Source organism: Lathyrus oleraceus, chromosome 3 (genome assembly GCF_024323335.1).
Source record: "Lathyrus oleraceus cultivar Zhongwan6 chromosome 3, CAAS_Psat_ZW6_1.0, whole genome shotgun sequence".
In the NCBI taxonomy this organism is placed as follows: Eukaryota; Viridiplantae; Streptophyta; class Magnoliopsida; order Fabales; family Fabaceae; genus Lathyrus; species Lathyrus oleraceus.
Window position 1 is genome coordinate 30231572 of NC_066581.1, and position 25065 is coordinate 30256636.

Genomic DNA, 25065 nt, shown 5'->3' on the forward strand with positions numbered 1-25065 from the left:
CAAGTCAAACCTACGCTGGACACCTCGTGGGACGCTTTGAAAGATCAGAGGAAGCTGCCACATGGTCTCGCAAGGTTCTACAAGAATGAACCCAGAGAGGCAATCCTTCACTATCTCCAACGTCTGAAGGATGATGGAGTAGACATCTCAGACTTCAGACTAGACGATATGCTAGACTCAGAATCAGACTTCGTTAAGTTCAAACGAGGTCCATCTGAAAAGAAGTCTTCAAGAGCGAAGAAAGCCAGGCTAGGAGAACCTTCTGAATCAAGACCTTCAGCGCCTCTACAAGAAACCTCTGGTAAGTCTGCTCCTACTATTCCCTCTGAACCACTGTTGGCTTCCTCTACTCCTCTCCCAACACCTATCTACACCCCCTCTGACACCCCACCTTCTACAACCAGAACCTCACAACCTCTACCCAAATTTAATCTCGCCCATACATCCCTACCTACATCCGAAGCTGAAGAACTCAATCAAACCACCTCTTCATCCTCAGCCCCAGAATCACCTCCCTACCTTATCCTCTCCTCTGACCCAGAACCTTCTGACCCCGCTTCTCCCACTCTAGCCCACCTCTATTCTCTAAACCATAACACACAACAACCACATCAACCTCCACCAGAACCTGCAGTAACTTCACCACCCTTAGAACAACCAACCAACACACCTTCTGAAGCTCAACCCTCTGACCTCCAACCCTCTGACATCACCCCTCAAAACACTTCCGCTGAACCTAAACCTCTAACATTTAACCTAAGCCCTCTATCCTCTCCACCCCAAACATTTGAACCTGAACATTCCCTGCCTACCCTAGAGGAAGCCATAATGCTGTTCGCAGGGGCTTCGGTACAAAAGGTCAAGTCTCTGACCATTAACTCTGGCATCAGTGATGATCCTGACTCTGTAAGGACACACTGGAACAGAGTCATTGGCTGGATGACCTCTGAGGCTTTCAAACTGAAGCACATCTCTGAGCAAGTCAGAAACGACTTCATCAGAGATGCTGAGGCAAGACTACAGGAGAGACTTGCCAGAGAAGCAGAAGAAGAAGCCAGAAGACAAGAAGAAGAGAGAGCCAGACAAACATAAATCCAAAGGGCCAAGGAAGCTGAGGCCAAAGCTCTAGCTGACGCTGCTGCTGCTGCTGCTGCTGAAGCTGAAGCAAAGGCAGCCGCAGAAGCTGAAGCCAGAGTTGCTGAAGAACAGAGTGCTCTGACTCAGGGGGAGTCCTCTTCCGTCATTCCTATGGTTCTCAAGACACTTGAAGAACTTCAGAAAGACCAGAAGGAACTCAGAGCCAGAATGGATAAGCAGGACACCGTCAACGATAATATTCAGAACATGCTGGCTCAACTGCTTCAGAGAATGCCTCCTCCTCCCAACCCTTAGGCACTTAGGATTTTTTTGTTTGTTGCCTTGTTTTCCTTGTTTCTGATGTTTGTTTTTCTTGTTCTTATCTCTCTTGTCTGCTATCTGGATATATAAAATGCTTTTTCTTGTTTATTTTTGTTTAAGTCTTTTTTATTCTGACAAAAAGGGGGAGAAAACAAATATAGCTCTGATGAAAAATTGCCTAAATCCTTAAGCACTCTGCAACATACTTTTCTTAAAAATAAATTTCTAACATTGGATTTAAGAAATTGCAGAAGGTATCGAAACTTCATTGCTTGGAAGCTCTGGTAAGAACTTCTGAACTCCCTAGCCCATCTCAAGGGGAGCTCACCTCTATCTGATCTAATTCTTTTAATGTTTCATCTGCTAATTGAGTTGGTTTTGTCATCATCAAAAAGGGGGAGATTGTAAGAACAAAAACTGTTCTACAACAGATTCCAAGATTTTGATGATAACAAAGGATGAAACCAAAAATGGCACTCTAACGAAAAGTTTCTAAGTGTGCAGGACTCTAAACAAAAAGAAAGGAATCTGATTGCGTCATCAGATACAGAATCATATCAGATACAAATTACCAGAAGATCAGAAGCATCTAAAGTAGAAACACGCTCAAGAAGTTTTAACTCTGAGCAAAACAGCAAAATACCAGAAGCATCTGAAGAAGGAGTGCACTCTAGAGGTTCTGACTCTGAACAACGGTATATCATTCCAGAAGCTCTCAGCGTCATCTGAAGACTTCATCAGAACTCTTAAAGATTCCCAGAGCCACGCAGACTCTGATAATGGACTTCCTAATAGAAAGAATAACGGCAACTTCAATCTCAAATGGAAAGAAACTATTATTGGAAAGAAGTTATTCAGGGAGACAAAGTTGTTTTGACAAGAAACAACAGAAGTTATGGCGTTAATTCCTATTCAAGACAAATCATCTGCCATCAATTTCAACGGTCCTTTCACCTCTATATAAAGGACAGCAAACAGCATTGAGAGATACACCAACGCACATAAACGTTTTACTCTCTCTCTCTCAATCTTTCACGAAGCTTTTGCTTAGAACATGAAACATTCTTTTGATCTTACTGTTGTAATACCTTGCTTATCCTAGAAGCACTCTAGATTACATTGTCTTTTTATCTATTGTTTTATTTCCTCAAGTGACTTTAGACGTTGGTTGTAAACTATCTTTCAAGAATAGTGGATTAAGTCCTTGTTGAAGGCGAAATCACCTTGGTCGGGTGGACTGGAGTAGCTTTGTGTTAAAAGCGAACCAGTATAAATTCCTTGTGTGGTCTTTGTCTGAAAAAGCGCTTATTTTCCAAAACAATTCAAACCCCCCTTTCTTGTTTTTCTCACCTTCATAAAGTAAATGTTAATTGTCAATAGTTAGTGTTAATAGTTAGTGTGCCATAAGGCAAATTTAGCGCTATGTTAAGCAATCATAATTGGACTTATATAGAAGTCACAACTATCTGAGACCGGTCAATAATAATGTAGGCAACAACACAAGTTAGAAGTCTTGATTAGAGAACCAAGTTCCAACAACTTGCCATGCCAAAAGGAAAATGAGAATTGATCTTGTATTGGTTTAAGCCTTTTGCATGATTTAGAAGACAACCTATCCTTAATGCAAAGCCATTCACTTGACCAATTGATCAAGATGAATTAGATTTGAATCAAGGAAGATTAAATCTCCCTAACCAATGCTAACTTATCAACCTTCAACTCATTGATCAAGAAGAAAAGAAGTAGAAGAAGAAGAAGGAGAAGATGGATAAGAGAAATGGAAATGGCAAAATTAAAGTGCATTAAATGAAATACAATGTACCAATCCTCATATGTTTACCAATAACATTGAAAGTCAAGGTTAAACAATCAAAAACAAAAGTGAGATGAAGATTGGAAGTCAAGAAATGAATAAAATATTTTTGGCATTTTTAATATTTAAAATTAAACTTGAATTAAAATAATGGAAAGGTCAAACTTCAAAAGTAATTCAAATCAACCTTGAAAGGTCCAAGTAATTTATCCTAAGTTCAATAAGATCAAAAAAAGTTTGACAAAAAATTTCAGCATTAAAAGTCAAAAACTATTTTTAATCAATTAAAAATGAATAAAAAATAACCTAATTGAACTAAAATCTCAAATAAATCTCAAATCACTTTGAAAATTGATGAGAATATTTTTCATAGATCTATCATCATTCAAAGAGGTTGAGAAAATATTTTTGTATTTTTTGAATATCAAAAACTATTTAAAATGAATTAAAAATAACCAGAAAAGAGAAAATTCATAAAAAATATCAAATGAAAAAATAAAAAATATTAAAAAACAAAAATAGAAACTAGAAATTATTTGGGAAATAATGCAATTGGTCCCATAATTTTTGGATTAAAAATGAAATAGATATGGATTTTTGAAATAAAATGGATTTTAAGAAAATAAAAACAGAAAATAGAAATTAGAAAAAACGAGAGCCATTGGATCTGAGCTCATTAATTGAGCTGGCAGATCCAAGGATCCAGAGGCGCGCGCTCATGGTGATCCACGGTCAATGCAATCACATGGAAAAGAATAAAAAGTCATAACAAGCAATGGTCAGAATTCGATCTGGGAAACACATCCAATGGCCAGAATTCAAACTGGCAACAGGCGGCCACCGGAGCCACCTTCTTCTCCGGTGAGCCTCCAGATTCCGGCCAATTTTGCAGGTTTTCGAACCTTAATGAAAATGCACGATCCTTATACCAAAATGAAGCTAGGGTGATGTACATCACCCCTGTAACCTTGAATCACACTCAAGATTCCTATAAATGGAGAAATCTGAGGTGGATGATTCAGGTATGCAAAATGCAGATCAAGGAAAAGCAAAATTGAAGCTACCACTAGCTTGCCTCTCAAGTGAGGACTTCAGAAAACATTTTGGCCAAGCAAATAGATCCATGGATGAAGAGATTCGAAGAAAATACCAGTTGAAGTGTAAGCTTGAATTCTGGTAAATTCGACTTGATTCCTTGCTTGCTTTACCAAAACAGAAGTTCAATGAGATGAATGATGAAGGTTTAGAAGCATTAGATCTAAGAATTCAACCAGATGAAGTTGAATTTTAGATCTGAAAATTTTAAGAAAAATGAAATTTGCTTCTTTAGTGATGGCTATGGAGAGAATTCTGCAGCATTTCAGGTTGAATCAGGTGTGTGAAATGAATGGAATGAGGTCTCTATTTATAGAGGAAGTGGCAAGGAGAATGTGATCAATCCGTGTGCATGGCATGTGGAGCTTCATTGCATGGGCTTGCATGATCATGCACAAGGCCCAAAAACAATGCCAAATGAATTCTGAGCATCAGCCAAATGAAATTGGACGTGTGACTTGCAAGGCAATTGCTTATGTACCAAGATTTCAAGTGAATTCCTCATTTGTACCTAAACATTCATCTCTTCGAAAGTCCCAAATAAAAAATCCAAACATGATCATGTGAGTAATGGTTGGAAAGGTATTGATGTAAGGAACAATTGTTATGTTGGACAAAAATCCATTTGAAGTGTGGAAATTTATGAAATTTGAGTTTAAAGTGCAAGGTGCATGACATGTCAAGGCAAGGTTTCTAAAATTGGCCAATTTTCAAGCCCCTCTGTTTTGATGATGCAAGCCTCAAATGGAAAAACCTCCAACATCAAAGTTGTATATATTTTCAACAAAATCAAAATGGACTTAAACTTTGCATCATTAGGATTTTTTATGAAAGAGTTATGGGCACTTGAAGTTGGACTTTTTTTACTTTTAATGCATTTGGTCAAAAACGACCTATAATGTCTTTCATTATCAAATGTATTTCCTTTGAGATTTTGAAATTTTGTTCAACATAACATTTGAATTAGACATCTTAATATTTCCAATGCATTTGATCCCACCTCAAAATCATAAAAAATGAATGAGTTATGTCCTTGGGAAGTTGACCCACAATTAGGGTTTCAGTCAAAATGACCTATAATGTATTGGAATGTAAGATGGCCTTCCAAGCTTCAAATAAACTTTTGATGAACATGAAAGTTGTTCATATTGGCCTTAAGAACATTTTTTTTGGGACCATCTCCATTTGACCAACACATAAAACGTTAGGTCTTAGTGCATTTCAAAACAGTCAGATGAATTGACTGATCAACTTCTCAAGTCCATGCCTAATATCTTGATGAATTGATGATTAAGGACACTCAAATAAGTTCAAATATAAATGGAATGATGAATTAAAGAACTTCCCTTGATTGTATTTGATCATGGGCTGAGGTTGCTTCATGAGCAAGGCATTGTGGTGCACATATGAATTAGGGTTTCCTTGAAGAACAAGACCTCAAACCCTTTGACTTGCTTTGATCAAAATGATGAATTAAGATACTAGGGAGGCATATTTAATGGATGAGAGCTTTGGGAACCATTACCATGCTTGCTTTCATCTTCTTTTGACCATGTCTTTGTACCAATGATCTTCTTGAAGCTTTTGACCTTGTGATTGCTCAAGCTACAAACACAAGATGTTAGTGGCATATTTTTATGCTTTTGGTTAGTAAACAAAATAAGAAAAGAAATGATATATAATTCAAGCATGCTTGGTAATCTCAAACCACTCACAAGGAGGTCCCACCCAAAGGCAAAGGGAACCAAGATGCTAATGATCCTTGAGGCAATGTAAGTGCAATGTTATGATGCCATGAGGGATCTTAGGGACAAAATTGGGGTCTTACAGAGGGCGTGTTCTTTCAAGAGGGTAAAGATCCCCAAAACATGAAGTGCAGGATGGTCCGCGCTTGGCGCAAGATCCATAGGAAGGGAAGGAAAGAGCTCGGTCCAAAGAATTGTATTGCTTTGGAACCCTATACCTCGTGGGTTAGGAAGAGAGCTTCTGAGTACCGTATGCCCTATGACTACCCGAGACCTACACCTATGGTTATGGTTGGGCCTTCAACCCTCCTTAACCAAGGAGTAGAGGAGTTGAGAGATGAAGACCGTTCGCGTGCTTGGGTCCGTGAGCGAGAAGAGCTACTTCAGCAACTTAGAGATAAGGATACATTGATAGAGTTTCTGGAGCATCAGGTTATCGACGAGCCCGATGATGTGGTGACTTCTCTTCTTCCTCAGTCTTCCAGGTTTTTGAAGAGGAAGTACGACCGACTTGCCAAGGAGAAGGCAGATATGGAGGCAGCCTATGAGAGAGAGAGAGGTGAAGAGGCTTCGTGCAGCTTATCTTCCGGTCTCGAGAGCTTTGGACGATTGTTTCTAGGGTTCCATAGGATGTTCATTTTCCTTCTCTCTTGTATTCTATTTTGGTTACCAAGACTGTACTTCTTTGGTGTAAATTTTTTTCCAGATATTATTGATATTATTATTCCATATATGTCTAAATGATTAATATATCCAATTGTTTGCGAATAGATCTCTAAAGTTCCTCTGATTAAAAATAAAATCATATGCACAAGCATTGCATGCATCATGTGCATAAACAGGTTTTGTTCCAGGGCTTCTTGTTCAGTGGTCTAACTCTGTGTTCTTCATTTATTTTTAAGACAAGCTGACGCACCGATACTACACCAGAGCCAACTCATCAAAGCTAATGGATCACCTCGAGCAAGAGAATAGGGAACTCAAGGAGGAAGTGGCAAGATTGACTGCCCCGATGGAGTCATTCTTGGCCGCCCAAAGCCAGTCTTCTCCAACGCCTTCAACTCCTCCCTAGAGGACGGTCATTTCAGAGGTTGCTTCCTCTATCGTGCCTGCTGCCAGTGCTCACTTTTCTCCGTTTGCTATGCCAGCCGGGTTTCCCTGGGGAATGCCCGCGAATTTTGTTCCAGAGGGTCTCACCCCTACATTTGCTTCTCTGCCGGAATCTAGCCCGGTCCTTGCAGTGCCACCTCCAGTCGTGCATACTTTGCTGAGAGTTGATGACACCATTTACCACTCTGAGCCGTCTGAGGGCCCAGATGTGTACGAGAAAATGGATGCTATGAATGATCAATTCCTTGAGCTGCCCAAGGAACTTAAAACTCTCAGAGGGAAGGACCTCTTCGGCAAATCTGCTGCTGAGCTATGCCTTGTACCTAATGTCAAGATTCCTATCAAATTCAAAGTGTCTGACTTTGAAAAGTACAAAGGAAACACTTGCCCGCTCAACCATCTTGTGATGTATGCACGCAAGATGTCGACTCAGACTGACAATGATCAACTCCTGATCCACTACTTCCAGAACAGCCTGTCTGGTGCCGCTTTGAGATGGTACATGGGTCTGGATAGTGCGAACATCCGCTCCTTCAACGACCTTGGCGAAGCCTTCGTCAAGCAGTACAAGTACAACGTTTGTATGGCTCCCGATAGGGACCAATTAAGGGCTATGTCCTAGAAGGAGAAAGAAACATTTAAGGAGTACGCCCAAAGATGGTGTGAATTGCCTGCACAAATTGTGCCTCCGCTCGAAGAGAAAGAAATGACAAAGATCTTTCTCAAGACTTTAAGCTCTTTCTACTACGAGCGGATGATTGCTAGCGCTCCTTCTGACTTCACCGAGATGGTGAATATGGGGATGCGTCTAGAAGAGGGAGTCAGGGAAGGGCGCCTGACCAGAGAAGAAGGCTCTTCTGCCAAACGTTATGGGGCATTTTCCAAGAAGAAAGATGAAGAGGCATATGTTATGTCCTCCCATGTTAAATCAAGAAGACCCTCTGTGAAGAGGAAGACTGTGCGTCCCGCTAGTAACCAGCACCAGGTGGCTCATATAACACCTGTATTTAGAGAGAACCAACATTATCAACATCAGAACCAGCAACAACAACATCAACAGTATCAACAGCAACAACATCGTCCGCAACAGCAGGCCTACCAGCCTCGAACCAACAATCAAACCAGCACTAGCTATGATAGGAAGAGGGCCACTTTCGATCCTATTCCAATGACCTACACTGAATTATATCCTTCAATGATTGAGATACTTCCAAGAAATGTTGGATCAGGGTGTGATCGACCTATGGGGAATTCTTCTACTCCTCTGAATCCGGAACTTGCTGTTGATAGACCTGCCGTGACTGTTATAGCTCCTGTCCCTGCTGGCCAGAATGGCATGTTAAGAGAGGATTGCGATGAGATGCTGAGGCTCATCAAAAGGAGAGAATATAATGTTGTAGATCAGCTGCTACAAACTCCTTCAAAGATATCAGTGTTGTCTTTGTTGATGAACTCCGAGCCACACCGAGAAGCTTTGCAGAAGATGTTGGACGTGGCGTACATGGATCACGACGTCACTATAGAACAGTTTGATAGCATTGTTGCAAACATTACTGCTTGTAACAACCTGAGCTTCTGTGATGCTGATCTTCCCGAGGAGGGAAAATACCACAATTTGGCATTACACATCTCTATGAATTGCAAGGATGATGCCTTGTCTAATGTGCTGGTAGACACAGGATCGTCGCTGAATGTGTTGCCAAAATCCACTCTGGCGGAACTTTGATACTAGGGGCCTCCCATGAGGCAGAGTGGAGTGGTCATCAAGGCTTTTGATGGATCTCGAAAGACAGTAATTGGTGAGGTTAAGCTCCCAATCAAGATAGGACCTAGTGATTTCCAGATCACTTTCCAGGTCATGGATATCCACCCATCATATAACTGTTTGTTAGGCAGACCATGGATTCACGAGGCAGGCGCCGTGACATCCACCCTACACAAAAAGTTGAAGTTCGTAAAGAATAAGAAGTTGGTGGTAGTAGGGGGAGAGAAGGCTCTCTTGGTAAGCCATTTGTCTTCCTTTTCTTACATTGATGTTGAGGATGAGGTTGGGACTCTGTTCCAAGCCTTATCTATTGCTGAGCCTTCTAAGAAAGGAACTTCTTCATTTGCATCCTACAATGATGCGAAGTTGGCCATTGAGCATGGCGCAACTACTGGTTTAGGACAAATGATCAAGCTGGAAGACAATAAATCCCGGGCTGGCATAAGGCACTCTTTAGGCACTTTCAACAAGCATGGGCTGTTTCAGAGTGGTGGTTTCATCCACACGGTCGAAGACCAAGAGGCTGCTCCTATAGTGGAAGATGATGTAGAGGAAGATTCTGGCAACTTTGTCATCCCTGGAGGAGTCTCCAATAATTGAGTCGCTGTTGATGTTCCAACAGTTGTCCATAAGTCCACGTAATGTTCATTTTTGTTTAAAAACCCTTCTCCCATGCCAAAAGAAGAAGTGATGACATTGTTGGCACATAAATACAATGATATTCATTCAATAAATTCATGTTAAATGTTTGTTTTTCCAAATTATTTTCACTTTTTACTTTTTTTGCATGAAATTGGTGATCACAAAAAACCCTAAAAAGAGAATAAAATCAATCTTTTCATCTGCATAATGATTTTCCTTGTTTAAATTCTAAAATCTCTTTTATATCCAAAATCATTATGTAGGTTGATCAAACCCATTGAACATAATGATCCAACACCATCTCCCAACTTTGAGTTCCCTGTATTTGATGCCGAGGAAGATGATGTTGAAGATATTTCTGATGAGATTACCCGTCTTCTTGAACACGACGAGAAGATCATTTAGCCACATCTTGAGAATCTGGAAACAGTCAACTTGGGGTCTGAGGATTGTGTTCGTGAGGTGAAGATTGGGGCACTCCTGGAAGAGTCTGTAAAGAAAGGGTTGATTGAGTTGCTACGAGAATACGTCGACGTCTTTGCCTGGTCATATGAAGAGATGCCTGGTCTGGATACTGATATCGTGCAACATTTCCTGCCTTTGAAGCCTGAGTGGGTGCCTGTAAAGCAGAAGCTCAGAAGAACTCATCCTGATATGGTAGTGAAGATTAAAGAAGTTCAAAAGCAAATTGATGCGGGGTTTCTAGTGACTTCTACATATCCTCAATGGGTGGCCAATATTGTGCCCCTGCCTAAGAAAGACGGAAAAGTCCGAATGTGTGTGGACTATAGAGACTTGAATAAAGCTAGTCCGAAAGATGATTTTCCTCTACCACATATTGATATGTTGGTAGATAATACAACTAAATTCAATGTCTTCTCATTTATGGACGAATTTTCCGGCTATAATCAGATCAAAATGGCACCCGAGGATATGGAGAAGACAACATTCATCATACCTTGGGGAACATTCTGTTATTGAGTGATGCCTTTCGGTTTGAAGAACGCCGGAGCCAGGTATCAACGAGCTATGACTACCTTGTTCCATGATATGATGCACAAGGAGATCGAGGTATATGTTGATGATATGATTGCAAAGTCGAGAACGGAAGTTGAACATGTAGAGCACTTGTTGAAGCTTTTTCAGCGTCTGAGGAAGTACAAACTCCACCTGAATCCGAACAAGTGTACATTTGGAGTCCGTTCTGGCAAGTTATTGGGCTTTATTGTTAGTGAGAGAAGTATTGAAGTTGATCCTGCCAAGGTCAAAGCAATACAAGAGATGCATGCGCCCAAAACTGAGAAGCAAGTCCGAGGTTTTCTTGACCGCTTGAATTATATTTCCAGATTTATATCCCACATGAATGCCACATGTGCGCCAATATTCAAGCTCCTCCGAAAAGATCAACATCATGATTGGACCGAGGATTTCCAGAAAGCTTTTGACAGTATCAAAGAGTATCTGTCCGAGCCGCCGATTCTGTCCCCGCCTGTTGATGGGAGACCATTGATTATGTATCTGACTATTCTTGAAGACTCTATGGTTTGCGTATTGGGTCAGCAAGATGAATCAGAGAAGAAAGAGTATGCTATCTATTATCTGAGTAAGAAGTTCACCGATTGTGAGTCTCGATACCCGATGCTTGAGAAAACATGATGTGCTTTGGCTTAGGATGCTAAGCGTTTACGCCAGTATATGTTGAATCATACGACTTGGTTGATATCCAAAATGGATCCAGTCAAGTATATCTTTGAGAATCCTGCTTTAACTGGGAGAATCACTCGTTGGTAGATGCTGTTGTCTGAGTATGATATTGAGCATCGAGCTCAGAAGGCTATTAAAGGCAGTATCTTGGCTGACCACTTGGCACATCAACCAATTGAGGATTATCAGTCAGTTCAGTATGACTTCCCTCGTCTTGTGAATTCAGATGCAGTCAAGAAATACTTCGCCTAAAATAAAAGTAGAATAGCTCGCTAAGTTGAAAACCTGAAAGGGCGGCTTAGGCAAAAATGAGCGTCTCAGTGGATTGAAAACCCGAAAGGGCGATCCAGGAAAAAGTTAGAGACATAAAAGAAAAAGAATATATACATCCCCCTAGATTGAGTACCTCACCCTGGGGCAATCTAGGCAAAAATTAGGGATTTGGCAAGTAACTGCATCCTGACAAGACTTGGTTCTACAACTATCTTCTGTCAAAGATTCTCGCTCAGTCATCGTCAACTGAAGCTCCAAAATTGGATTCAGAGTTGGTGGAGAAATGGTCATTATGTTCAATGTAGCCTTTTTCCAATATATATCACCAATTTCAAATTTGTAAAGATCCATGGAGCCTTGCCATTTGCACACTACCATTCCATCAAATAAATTAGAGCCTTTATCCAATTCCTTGCACTCTTATTTGTCTCTGTTCAACAAATGTTTGCATGTTTTAATTGATAAATATCATTGTTTTAAATAAATAAAGTTTTTTATAAACTGTTTTTAAACAAAGTGAACATTCACAATGACTGAAAGGATGAAATGGAACGTCTTCAGTGCTCTCCTAAGGATAGTACGATCTCCAAAAGGGTAAGGCATTTCTTCATATTCCTAGCATATATGTTATCCTCTTCATCACCTTTCAGGTGGTCTCCTCAGCGAATGCAGAAGAAGGTAATACTCCACCAAGATCCCCTGAGACTGTGGAATTTGGTCTCAGTCTTCTAGCTCCCCAGTGAGCCTGGATCTAGCATTTGTGTTTTTATCAATTATATGGTTGTCATCCCTTGTGTGGATCAACCTAAAATCCCTTATAGACTGATAAACTGGCGTGCTATCTTTTTCGAGGAAGTTGGTCTTCCCTCATTCAGATTGGAAATCTCTCGCAGAGTGAGCAGGAAATCCCAGCATGAGTGGAATTTTTAGCAAGTTGGTTTGTAGCTTATCCCAGTCGATTCGCATACATTAATCTCCAGCAGGTTTGCCTACCGTTCATCCTCAACAGGGTTGCTCCCATTAGACTTCCCAAGTTTGGTCACCAACAGGTTATCTCCAGTTGAGCGCCTACAGCTTCCTCCTAGTAGAGCGGGTGATGAAAATGTTTATTTTCCTATCCCCAGCGGAGCAGTGTTTCTCTTCTCCTCGACAGAGATTGTTTCTCCAGTAGTTTGAGGAATCAGGATGGTTATTAGAACTTTTGTTCGATGGTTATTCCCCGCAAAGTTTCTTATCCTTCCTTGGTTTTTCCCCAGTAGAGTTTTTTTCTACGGCGGATCTTATCCGTGTTTAGTTCCCCCAGCTAAGGCTCTACCTAACCCTAGTTTAGCTTTGGGGCTCTGAGGAGGATGTGTTGCCTTCTTCCCCAGTGGATTGACTGGTTCTCCTTCTCCACAGCAGAGACGTTTCCTTCCGTGGTTAGGAGTGAATCTTGCTGATGTGTTTCTGTTTAGTGGTTGTTCCCCACAGAATTCCACATCACCCCCTGATAAGATCCCCATTAGATTTCTTCTCTGACTGATCTTATCCTTGTTTCCGCGTACTGTTGAAAGATCCCCAAATTTAGTGGTTGTGATCCTTTTCTTATTCCCAAAAGAGGTCTCTGATCCCCGATGATCCTGCTTGTTCCCCTAGCAACGATCTTTGTCCCTGGCAGCGACTTTGCTCGATCCTTAGTGATGATTGGTTTCCTGGTATTTGTTGCCCCCACCAAATTGGATTTTCTCTAGTGTGCCTGGTTTTCTCTTTTGAGATGTTGTACCGGATGTCTGTCCATTGATCCTCGGACCTGTTTGTGTTAGATATGTCTGTTTTGTCAGCACTAAGCATACATAAACCACGCATATACATGCATAATTATAACATTCAGATATTCATGTTACATTCTTTGCCATATATCTTTGTTTGTTATCTCCTGCTATTTGGTGATATATATTTCCCCAAGCAGATGTTTGTGTCTGATCTCTCAATATAGAGTCAGCCCCTTAGGCAAAAAGTGTCTATTCTTTCTTCCAATATTCCCCATTGAGCTATGTCCCCGTGGATGTTTATTATTTCAGTTTCCTCCCAAAACATATATTGGGATGGAATTTCTCCCCTGAGTTTGTATCCTCATTGGGTTGAGTCTTATTTCTTTGTGTCTCTCTAGTTGTTCCTAAATTGACTACTTTTGATTATTTCCCCTGCAGTTCCCTGTGGTTCGGGTGACCAATGCTCAGTAGGCTGTAATTGTTCATTCTCTCCCCAGTGGATGTTGTGGCCTTCTACCCAGTAATCGGTAATTACAAGTCCTATCTTTGTGGTTTTCTATCCAGTAACTAGTAAGTTGTAAACCCCATTTTATCCCCGTGCAGAGTTAACCCTTGATTGTTGTTCATCCTAACCGATGACGGTTACTCTCTTCTGTGGTTTTCTACCCAGTAACCGGTAGATGTAATCCCCTTCTTATTGGTTATCTTTATCCAATATTCAGTATTGATATTCCTTCGTTTTGAGTATATCTCCCAGTAACCGGTGATATATCTCTTGAATAATTGCTTTGATCAAGCAATTTATCCCCAGCGAGTCATCTTTCATTTACCCTTGTTTGGTAATGATTGTTTCTCCCCTTGATTGGTCATCATTTTATACCCAGCAGCCGGTATCCTGATGTCTTTTCTTTTCGGTCGATTTATCCTTTATTGACCCAGTAACCGGTTGTGGATAATCTTCCATGCGAGTATGTTATCTATGTTTTGATGGTAATAGATAAAATATCTCATGCGCTCTTCGGTCAAAGTCTTTTCCTTCCCAAGTTGAGTAAGATTCGTATTTCCTTACGGAATCGAATGTCCATCCTGTAATCGAGTTTGTTTTTTCAACCCTCCTTCCGGATGATGAGTGTCTTGGAAATATTCCCTAATTCATGCCTGGTCGGTCACCTATTATATACCCAGTAACCGGTATCCCTGGTGTTCCTTCCTTTCTACTCCCTATTATGACTTTTGTCCCCTATGGAGTCAGATTTTCCTGAGTTGAAATATACCTTTTTAGGTCTTCCTCAGATGTTTTGGACGATTGATATCTCTAACCCTTATACCGGTCATAGATATTCATTCTCCCCGAGTGTGTTGTTCTCTCACTCTTATACCGGTGATTTGATAACATGTCTCTTTGAGCTTATTACCTAGTAACCGGAAATACCTCATTTGTTTCTTCCTCAGCTAAGTCTTTTATGGATATCCCCGCCTGAGTCCCTTAGCAGGGTTTTCCCCATCCGAGTCCGGATTTTTATCCGAAGTATCCTTTGTGGATAGTTTTGCTGTATTGGCATATTCCCTAATACATGCATCTTTGCGTCAGCTCGAGTCTTTCCATTGATTTATTTTCATGGAATCCCTTCGTGTCTCTGATCACACTAAAATTTACGTATTTTTGACTCCGATTTCACATGCATTCTAATCATTGTATTGTCATTTTGTTGTGTTATTACTGTGTTTTCCTTTGTTTTCAGGTTTTTACCTTAATAGGAGCCCCGATCGAGAAAAGGAGCGAAAAAGAGCCAAAAACCCTAAAAATCAGCATTTTGCTCTTATGGCCTACCCAATGGCGGGCGCCACAGTCCAAGCCATGACGTGTCCAATTCAAACTTCCATCAACTCCCATGCTTTCCCACCACTTCCACTAAGGCGCCCCACTTTGTGCTTGTGGCGGGCGCCATGGCCTTGTGGCGGGTGCCACAAGAGGAAAATGGTTTCCTCTATTTTCAAGTTGAAGGGAATCCAAGTCAATTCCACCTTTTTTATTTGCTTATAAATAGAAACGCGAATTCAGTTTTACAATCATCCAAACTTAGAGCAGACGAAGATCCGAACGTTGGAACAAGGCGAAATCAGAAGCAACTTTGTTTCACTTAGGCATATATTCAGTTTTATAAAGTGGTAATCGCTTCGCATTGGAGTGTTACCACAATTGTGTAATTGAGTCTGTGATAGAGTATGTACTCGAGTTTGGAGCACTTTGGAAGGAAGTTAATCCTGCCACAATTTTCTTTTTCGCATTGCAATTTACTCAGCCCTCCGATTGGAGCAGGTTTTTATTACTCGCCTTTACTTTATTTATTTCCCGCACTCGCTTTACTTTATTTATTTCTCGCACTCGCTTTACTTTATTTATTTCCCGCACTCGCTTTTACTTTATTTATTTCCCGCACTCGCTTTTACTTTATTTATTTCCCGCACTCGCTTTACTTTTATTTATTTCCTCGCACTCGCTTTAAATTATTTATTTTCCGCACTCGCACTACTTTCATTTATTTTCCGCACTCACTTTAAATTATTTACTTTCCGCACTCGCACTACTTTTATTTATTTTAATGCACTTTTACTTTACCATGTTTAGCTAAATTTATAAGGCTAGAATGAAAGGATCGTAATGAAACCAGTAATCCGTACAATTGTTCGTAGAAACACTTAAAGGGCTATTTTAACTTTCAAATTAAGTTTTCCCGCACTTCAATTCCGTTGGGTAAGATCGAAAGCCGTCCAACGTCTTTTTAAACTTAATTGTTTTTAACTATTTCAAAAACAGCGAAAGCGCTTTGTCTAGTTCATTAGGAGTTTTTAACATAAAAAAGAAAAGAGATTTTAAAACTATTTTCGGACGCGTTTATAAGTTTGGAGTCTGGTTCGTAAGAACCTCTTTTGGTTAAGAAATCCAGGTTATAATACTTTTCAACTTAGTCAAGATACTATATTTCTTAAAAATAGGTTTACTACTCTAACGCAATGCGCGCCTCTTTATAAGTGACAATAAGAGGGTTTGATTAGGGAGTACAACTCGGTTCTGAATACGCGAAAGCGATAGTTCCTGTTAAATTAGTTCTTTTCAAAGTAGGAAACATTGCCCATAAGTAGTCTATTAGCAAGTACTTGGATTATCAATTGATTACGTGAATTACATTCGACCATGTCTTTATTAATTATATTCTATTTCAATACTTTACTTTTTATTGCACACTACAAAAACACTTATTTTGATTGCCTTTGATAAACACCATAACGACAGATAACGATAGATTGACACTTGGTCTCTGTGGTTCGATAATCTTTTATATTACTCTGACGCGTTCGTACACTTGCGAACACCAAGTTAAACAACGCATCAAGTTTTTGGCGCCGTTGCCGGGGACCAATTTCGTCAAATTTCATTTTCCTGTTGTTATATCGTTTAGACTTAGGTTATTTCCCGCCGGTCGATGCGAAGGACTCGCAGCACCGGAAGTTTAAGCTTTGTAAACCATCTGGCAGAACCTGAACGTTACGCTCGCGTACGTTTATTCTTTCATAGAATTAAGAGAGCTATGGCCGAAGATCAAAACCAGAGACCTCTTAAGGACTTTGCTCAACCATCTAATGAAGAACCTAGTTCTAGTATAGTAAACCCAATCATACCAGCCAATAATTTTGAACTTAAACCGTCCCTGTTACAACTAGTGCAACAGAGACAATTCGCGGGTCTCGCTACCGAGAACCCTAACCAACATTTAAAAATATTTCTTCAATTAGCAGATACTTTTAAAACCAATGGAGCTTCTCCTGAGGCAATACGCTTAAGATTATTCCCTTTTTCCCTCAGAGATAAAGCTCTATCATGGTTAGATTCCCTTCCACCCAATTCCATTACGACTTGGGATAACCTTAGAAGAGTTTTCCTTGCTAGATATTTTCCCCCGAGTAAGACCGCCGTTCTTCGAAACCATATAACCAGATTTACCCAAAACCATGGAGAATCGTTGTTCGAAGCTTGGGAGAGATATAAAGAGTTGTTACGAGCATGCCCACATCATGGCTTAGAAAATTGGTTAATCATTCAAACCTGTTAGACGGTGTGGCTAGTGATCGAGAGGGGGGGTGAATAGATCACCTCTTTTAAAAATAACGGATTTTTACGTTTAATCAGAGTTTTCAAAAAACAGCGAATAAAGCAGTCCCGAATCGACTTCCGTCTATTCTGAACCGCTACTAGAAAGCCGGACACGCAAGTGCAGTTGCTGGATTTTAATGAGAATGACAGAATTAATACACACAGAATGTTAACAGATTGAATGCGCTTATCCTCAAATACTATTTCCAATGAACTCAATCAAGTTAACCGTTTTGTCAAACAGTTGGTGTGTGAGTGTTTGATGATGAACAGCAATGGTGTATGACCAAAGGTTTTGTTATCACTGCTGTCCAGAAATTTAATCAATCATCACACACTAACAGAGTTTGCAAAACAGTATTTGAAACGTAAAGAAGATTAAGGTAAAAGAAGATACGCAGAGATTTGTTAAGGAAGTTCCCCACGTCGTCCTCGCGTGTGGGTACGTCTCCCTCTCAATTTCAAATGAAATTGAGAACTTTGATTATCAATTATTGCCGAATCCGTTGATACAAGGTTTTGATACAATGACAGAATTTCTAATCTCCAAGAACCTCTTCTTGTATAAACCTTCACTTGATCTGAGCTTGATCAAGATTTTCCTGCACAAAGTTGCAAACAATTCACCGGTTCCACGACCTGCTTGCGAAATCCCCCGATCTCCAAACGCAACGCTGCGGCTGAATCTGTTCTGCAAATGTGACTCCGAAACCCTCAAGAACAGTCCAGTTCTTGAAGGACAAACCAGTAGGTTTTTCCTAGAAACCCCCTTCAACCTTCAACCCAGCTAGATCCTCGATCGTTCCACTGCAAACCACAGCTAGATCCTTGATCACACCACTGAACGTTATCTCAATCCCTCTTTAATCCAAAGAACAAGAATTGTTGTGTGTAATTGTTCTTGAAGAAAATTGATTGAGAAGATGAAGAAGATGAAGTCTCTTTCAGGTTTCTAAATGCTCACTGACAATTGCTCCAACACTTGTTTGATCTTGTGTTCAATTGTCTTTTTGCTCAATGAATTCGTGTCCCTCATTTGCTGTCAAAACCTGTATATGTATGCTGCAAAACAGATTCTGTTATGACTTAAAACAGCCTTGTGTATTGATACACAGGAGTGTGCATCGATGCATACTGTAAGTTGTTTGTAATTTGGTCAAATTAATTAATCATGTATCGATGCAAAAGTCGTGTGTATCGATGCATGTGGTATTTTACACTAATCTGTATCGATGCAGGAGTCGTGTGTATCGATGCAGGTGGTATTTACACTAATCTGTATCGATGCTTAATGCTCATGTATTGATGCACAGGCTAACACAAGTGGTCATGTATCGATGCAGAAGTCGTGTGTATCGATGCACAGAGCTTTTGCACTTCCATGTATCGATGCACAGATTCATGTATTGATACATACTGTTACAAAATGCATTTTAATAGTTATTTTAAGTAATTTTTTTTTTAATGTACATGTATATGTGTGGTTATGCAACAATGGAGTGGGATGAATCACAAGGTAAAACACAATTATGTCATGTAATGCAATGCACAACCAATTTGGATGATGATCACACAATTTGCTATCATTAAAAGTTAATTCAAGTTAAAGAATTCTTTCACAAACTCCCCCTTTTTGATGATGGCAAATTCTTGGCAAGATGTGTGATACTCCCCCTGAGTTTGTGCATATCTGCATTTTCTCCCCCTTTGTCAACATCAAAAAGAAGAACTATAGTTATCAAGTAGAGAGTGAAGCAGGGCATGGCAAAAGGATAATACGCTATCAATCACACAGAAAGAAGCTGCAAGTTAAAGAATCATTCACAAAGAATCATTCAAAAGGTAAGGGAAATAACAGATAGAGATAAACAGAACCTTAAAAGCATTTAAAGTGTGCAAACAAGTTTAGGAGTTACATAAGCTAGAACAAATAATGTGCAACCAAATGAAATGAAATGCATTGAAATGAAAGGAATGGTGGGTTAATTTGGATTGTGGCCACCACAGGATTCCTCATCATGTTTGTCGGGGTCTCGGTAGCTTGGCGGAGGTGGAGGAGGAGGCATCGTGTCTGGATTATGTCCCATGAAGGAGTATTGCCTAAACCGATTCTGAACCTCAACGCTTCGAAAGCTGTCCATAATCCCAGGATTTTCACGGCAGTCATCCATAAAGCCGGACATTTCGTTGTAGAACACTTGATGCCATTTGACCAAGTCTTGGTGCCAAGCATGTTGATTGTGATACATCCGAGTGTGCTCATCATGCCACTCACGATGCTCATTGTGCCATTCAGTTTGTTGAACATGCCAATAGCGTGCTTCGTCATGGCGTTCTTTGTTGACAAGTTCCATCTGTTGCAGCATGTGTGTGATGTCCACAGTCGGTGTTGATGCTGAAGTACCACCGGTGAATGGAGGGGCCGTAGGTTCAGGGACATAGTTGGTAGGAGACCACCTTCGTGGCACCCATTCACCCCAACCAGTATTGGCCTCAGCTTGTGGTGCATCAGTATCATCCGCATCCTGCATCTCTTCATCAGCCTGATCTTCAGCAACATGGATGCGCTCCGAAGGGATGTCAAAGTTGTAAATTCTGGTTTTGGATTTCCTTTCGTAAAAATAGAAGCATTTGCGGTCTTTATCCCACCGATATCCCATATGCGAAAGAGTGGCAGAGTCAAACTCTTGAGCAGCAGACGGGGTTAGAAGAGGAACAATAGGAAGTGCAATTTGCCAAAACTTAAGTATCTTCATAATCTGAGAAGCATAGCCTAACGCCACAACCTTTGAGCTGTCTCGCACGTAAAATAGACGTTTGACAAAGTAGTTAGCCCAATTCAAGAACACTCTATTCTGCAGAATGTAGAGTAGATGAATGCTGGGCCTGTCCAACCGAGAATGTCCACTGTTTGTTGGACGCAGAATGTGCGTAATAATCCAGTGAAGTATACGCGGGGTTTGCTTGATCAATCCAGACGTGATGTGTTCATCATCACTCAATGGTCTGTCTATTTTAAGGATGGATAACAGGAAATCCTTCATGTCAAATTCAGGATCAAGGTGCAGGTCATGCCAGGACTTTGTACCCAGCGTCGGAGCCGGCATTTGAAATACCGTTTCCCAATTAGAGGCATCAAAAGTGTATGTTCTGACGCCGATAGAGCACCGGAACATATAACCTCTACCAGGCTGCAAACCAGCATAGAAAGCCCGAATGAAATCCTCGTGATAGTCATCTTTTGTGGACAGAAAAGACCCAAGCCGTTGTACATGTAAGAGGTCAACGACTTCACTAAGGTGCAGATGAATAGCTTCTGTTTTGTCAAAAACATGAGGTTTCATGACTAACCTTGTTTTAAAGGATTCTTCGAATTCATCAGCAACAGCAGGATGAAGTAGCTCTAGTGCATTCGACGGAACTTCTGGTGGTTGCTGAGAATTGCTGGCAGGTTCTTTTCCCTTTCCTTTTCCTTTGGTTCTGACTGGAATAGTGCGTGGAGGCATGGTGGTATGAGATTTTAGGGTTTTGGAGAGAGTGAAGATGAAGAGGATTAGGGTTAGCCACTGTTGTTGGGTTTAGAGGGAAGATGATATGAATGCTTGAGATAAGAGATGATATGATTGGTTGATGTGTCGATGCATGAGAGAGAAAAAGTATGCATTTAATTCAGATGACAGCAGTGAGTATCGATGCAGAGAGTTATGTATCGATGCTAGGTATTTGAAAATTTTCATTGTATCGATACATACGATGGATGCGTCGATGCCAGGGTTTACAATTCCCTTGTGTATCGATACATGCGATATATGCATCGATGCATACTGAAGCTGTTTTTCAAAAAGTTTAATTTTAGAGTGTGTGTATCGATGCAGGCTTCGTAGGTGTCGATACATACTGATGCTGAACTGGTTTTTAATGGATTTTAATGCAGTATGATTATGCAGTTGCACTATGTCATGATAATTTTGCTCAAAAATCAGAGTGTTAATGAGCATACATTATAGACAGGAAGTATATTGAAGCAAACTTTATATCAACTAGAGTAAGCACATTTGATCTAACAAACACAATCACTAATCAATAAGAAAATTGTAGAAAGGATTGATATTACCTCTGTTGATGTAATCTTGCGAGGCATAAATGAAATCTAAAACAAATCTCATCAACCAAGGTTAGGCATAATATAGATAAGAAGAAACATGCTTATCCTTATCCAGATTCCCGTTGGTAGGCATAGGGGTGTCAATTGATTTTGAGTCATTTATACCAAAGCGCTTGAGTAGTTTTCTGCAGTATTTTGTTTGACACACTGCTGTATCCTCATCAAGTCGCTTTATCTGCAGTTCTAGGATATAGTTCAGCTCCCCCATTGGACTCATCTCAGATTCACCCTGCATATCCTTAGAATATTTCTCGACCAAGTGTATGTTAGTTGTACCAAATATCATATCGTCGACATAAACTTAAGCTAAAAGACTGTGCTTTCTTTTGTGCTACTAAACGTGTCTTGTTCCTAGTTATCACTCCGTTTTCATCAAGCTTATTTCTAAAAATCCATTTAGTACCTATGATATGATGATCTCGCGGACGAGGGACAATTCCCAAACGTCATTTCTTTTAAAATTGATTAAGCTCTTCTTGCATGGCCATTAGCCAAAACTCATCAATCAAGGCCTCTTTGGAATTTTTAGGCTTTACTTGTGAAACAAACACGAAGTGAGAACAAAAGTTACTTATCTTGGACCGGGTCATTACTCCCTTTGAAATGTCTTCCAAGATGTTGTCAATAGGATGGTCTTTTGAGGATATTCAAGCTGTTAGAAGGTCCTTCACTTCAGCTGTCTTTTCTTCCTCATTTTCTTCATGACTAGTATCTTCCTCCTTCTCATGGGCAGCTGTTTTGGACTGATCAGTTTCCTCAACAGCTTCCTTGAGTATGTCTTCTGTAGATACACCTGCGTCATCAAAAGAAATACCTTTTCCGACATTTTTCGGATAAGACTCATCAAAAGAAACATAGACAGATTCTTCGATAGTAAGTAAACGCTTATTATATACTCTATATGCTTTTACTTCTTTAAACACAATGTTTTGTTTAGCATGTTCAATTTTGCAGCAAGTTTTTGTGAAAGAAAAACTTTACAACTCTTGTCACGCAATTGACTTATGCTTAACACGTTGTGTTTAAGCCCCTCAACTAAATGGACATTAGAAATAGTAGTGGTAGAGGGATTACCTACAATACCTTTGCCGAGTATAGCTCCTTTGATATTGTCTCCATAAGTAACATATCCCTTCTTCTTTGTTTTGAAGTCTATGAAAAGCGATATGTCACTGGTCATGTGCCTTGAGCAGCCGTTGTCAAGAAACCATCTTCTATCTACGGAGGCAAGGCACTCATCCTACAATATCAAAAGAGAGAGTTTGGTACCCAACTTTCATTGGGTCCGAGTGGGTAAGTGCTAACATGGTTGCCTTTTGGCTTCCATTGATAAATACCTTTAGGGACAAGAAATCTCCTAAACTTGCATTTCTCAATGGTATGGCCAGCATGACAACAATAATGACATAGACCATGATGATGTATTTGTTGCTTCTTGTTCATTGAATCCTTTAGGATAAAAGAGTATTTTGCATATGGAGGATTCAATGACTTCTTAAACAACTTGGGGTCAACGGTATACGTAATTTTAGGTTGTAGCGCTTTCTCTAGTTTGACCTTAAGAGTGTTTACCTCTTTTTGCCAAACATAACAAGCGTCACAATACCTAACTCTACTACATCCGTCAATATCAATAGTTTTTGAATTTTCTGCAATACTAGTTTTCAATGCTTCTAAATCAATTTCAGCTTTGTTTACTTTACCTTCCAAAAAAGAGAAGATATGTTTGTCGGAAGCTAATCGTTTAAAAGCATCTACAGCTTCGTTATGCAGTTTTTCAAAAGCTATTTTTAATTCCGAAAAAGACATAGAGGAGAAGTTATTGAAGTAGGCTTGTTTTACCTTTTTGTCATTGTTTTTCTTCTTGTGGTAGGACAGATTTTTGGTGTGAGCTGTAAGGCACAGATTTGCGGATTCATCACTATCACTTGAACCTTGTGTGCTTGATGAATCACTATCACTTTCCCATGCAATGTAAGCTCTTTTTTGTTTGCTGTACCCTTTTGATGAATCTTTTCTTTGGTCCTTATACTTCATAGGGCAGTCCGTTTTATGGTGTCCGGATTTACCACAATTAAAACATGATCCTCTTCCTCTACTCTTCTTGTTTTCTTCTTGTTTCGAATTTATGGATTGTCTTCGAAACTTCATGAGATTTTTGTCGGAATGCTTGACTCCATTCTTTCGAATGAATCTATTATATCTCCTTACAAAATGTCTCATTTCCTCATCATCTGAATCTTTGTCACTACTTGAATCATTGTCGCTTTGCTCTTTTCGTGAAGACTTAGAGCTAGAAGCCACAAGAGCTATTGGCTTCTTCTCTCCCTCTTTGTCTCTTTTCTTCTCCTTTTCCTTCTTACTTTTATTCTCATATTTTTCAAGACTTTCCAAAGCTTGTTGATGTTCTTCCAGCTTTCCAAACAGTGTTGTAATTGTAAGTCTTGTAAGATCGTTGGCTTCCTTGATTGCTGTAACTTTAGGTTGCCACTCCCTGCTAAGACACCTGAGAATTTTGTTAGTAGCAATTTCATTGGAAATAGGTTTTCCAAGAGCATTCAATCGGTTAGTTAGATGGGTGAATCTCTTTTGCATGTCGGAGATGGATTCTCCTTGTTTCATGCGAAAGAGCTCAAATTCTTGATTGAGTGTATTAATGCGGGACTGTTTTACTTCAGTAGTACCCTCATGGGCAACTTCTAAAGCGTCCCACATTTCTTTAGCTGTCGTGCAATGTGATACTCGATAATACTCATCAACACCAAGTGCTGAAATTAACATGTTTCGAGCTCTCCAATCACACGACCACTTTTTCTCATCTTTCTCATTCCAATCATCTTCTGGTTTAGGTACTATGGCGCCAGCCGCATTGGTCATTGTAATTTGAAACGGACCGTTTTCAATGGCAGCCCATACTAACCTATCCACAGAATTTATATGAACTCGCATGCAGTCCTTCCAGTAGCCATAATTTTCACCGTTGAAAATAGGCGCTCTATTATACGCCCCCTTTGGTTCAGAATCCATACTGTCACAGGCAGCCACAGAGCACCAGCGAACCGGCGCTCTGATACCACTTGTTAGACGGTGTGGCTAGTGATCGAGAGGGGGGGTGAATAGATCACCTCTTTTAAAAATAACGGATTTTTACGTTTAATCAGAGTTTTCAAAAAACAGCGAATAAAGCAGTCCCGAATCGACTTCCGTCTATTCTGAACCGCTACTAGAAAGCCGGACACGCAAGTGCAGTTGCTGGATTTTAATGAGAATGACAGAATTAATACACACAGAATGTTAACAGATTGAATGCGCTTATCCTCAAATACTATTTCCAATGAACTCAATCAAGTTAACCGTTTTGTCAAACAGTTGGTGTGTGAGTGTTTGATGATGAACAGCAATGGTGTATGACCAAAGGTTTTGTTATCACTGCTGTCCAGAAATTTAATCA

The 25065-nt window shown here is 40.1% G+C and overlaps 1 non-coding gene across 1 annotated transcript; it reads right to left on the reverse strand.

The window, feature by feature from the left end:
- Positions 1 to 17270: 17270 nt before the first annotated feature.
- Positions 17271 to 17377, reverse strand: LOC127133286 (small nucleolar RNA R71). Its single transcript, XR_007807273.1, has one exon. It is a non-coding gene; the product is annotated as a small nucleolar RNA R71 (small nucleolar RNA).
- Between the last annotated feature and the right edge of the window lie 7688 nt (positions 17378 to 25065).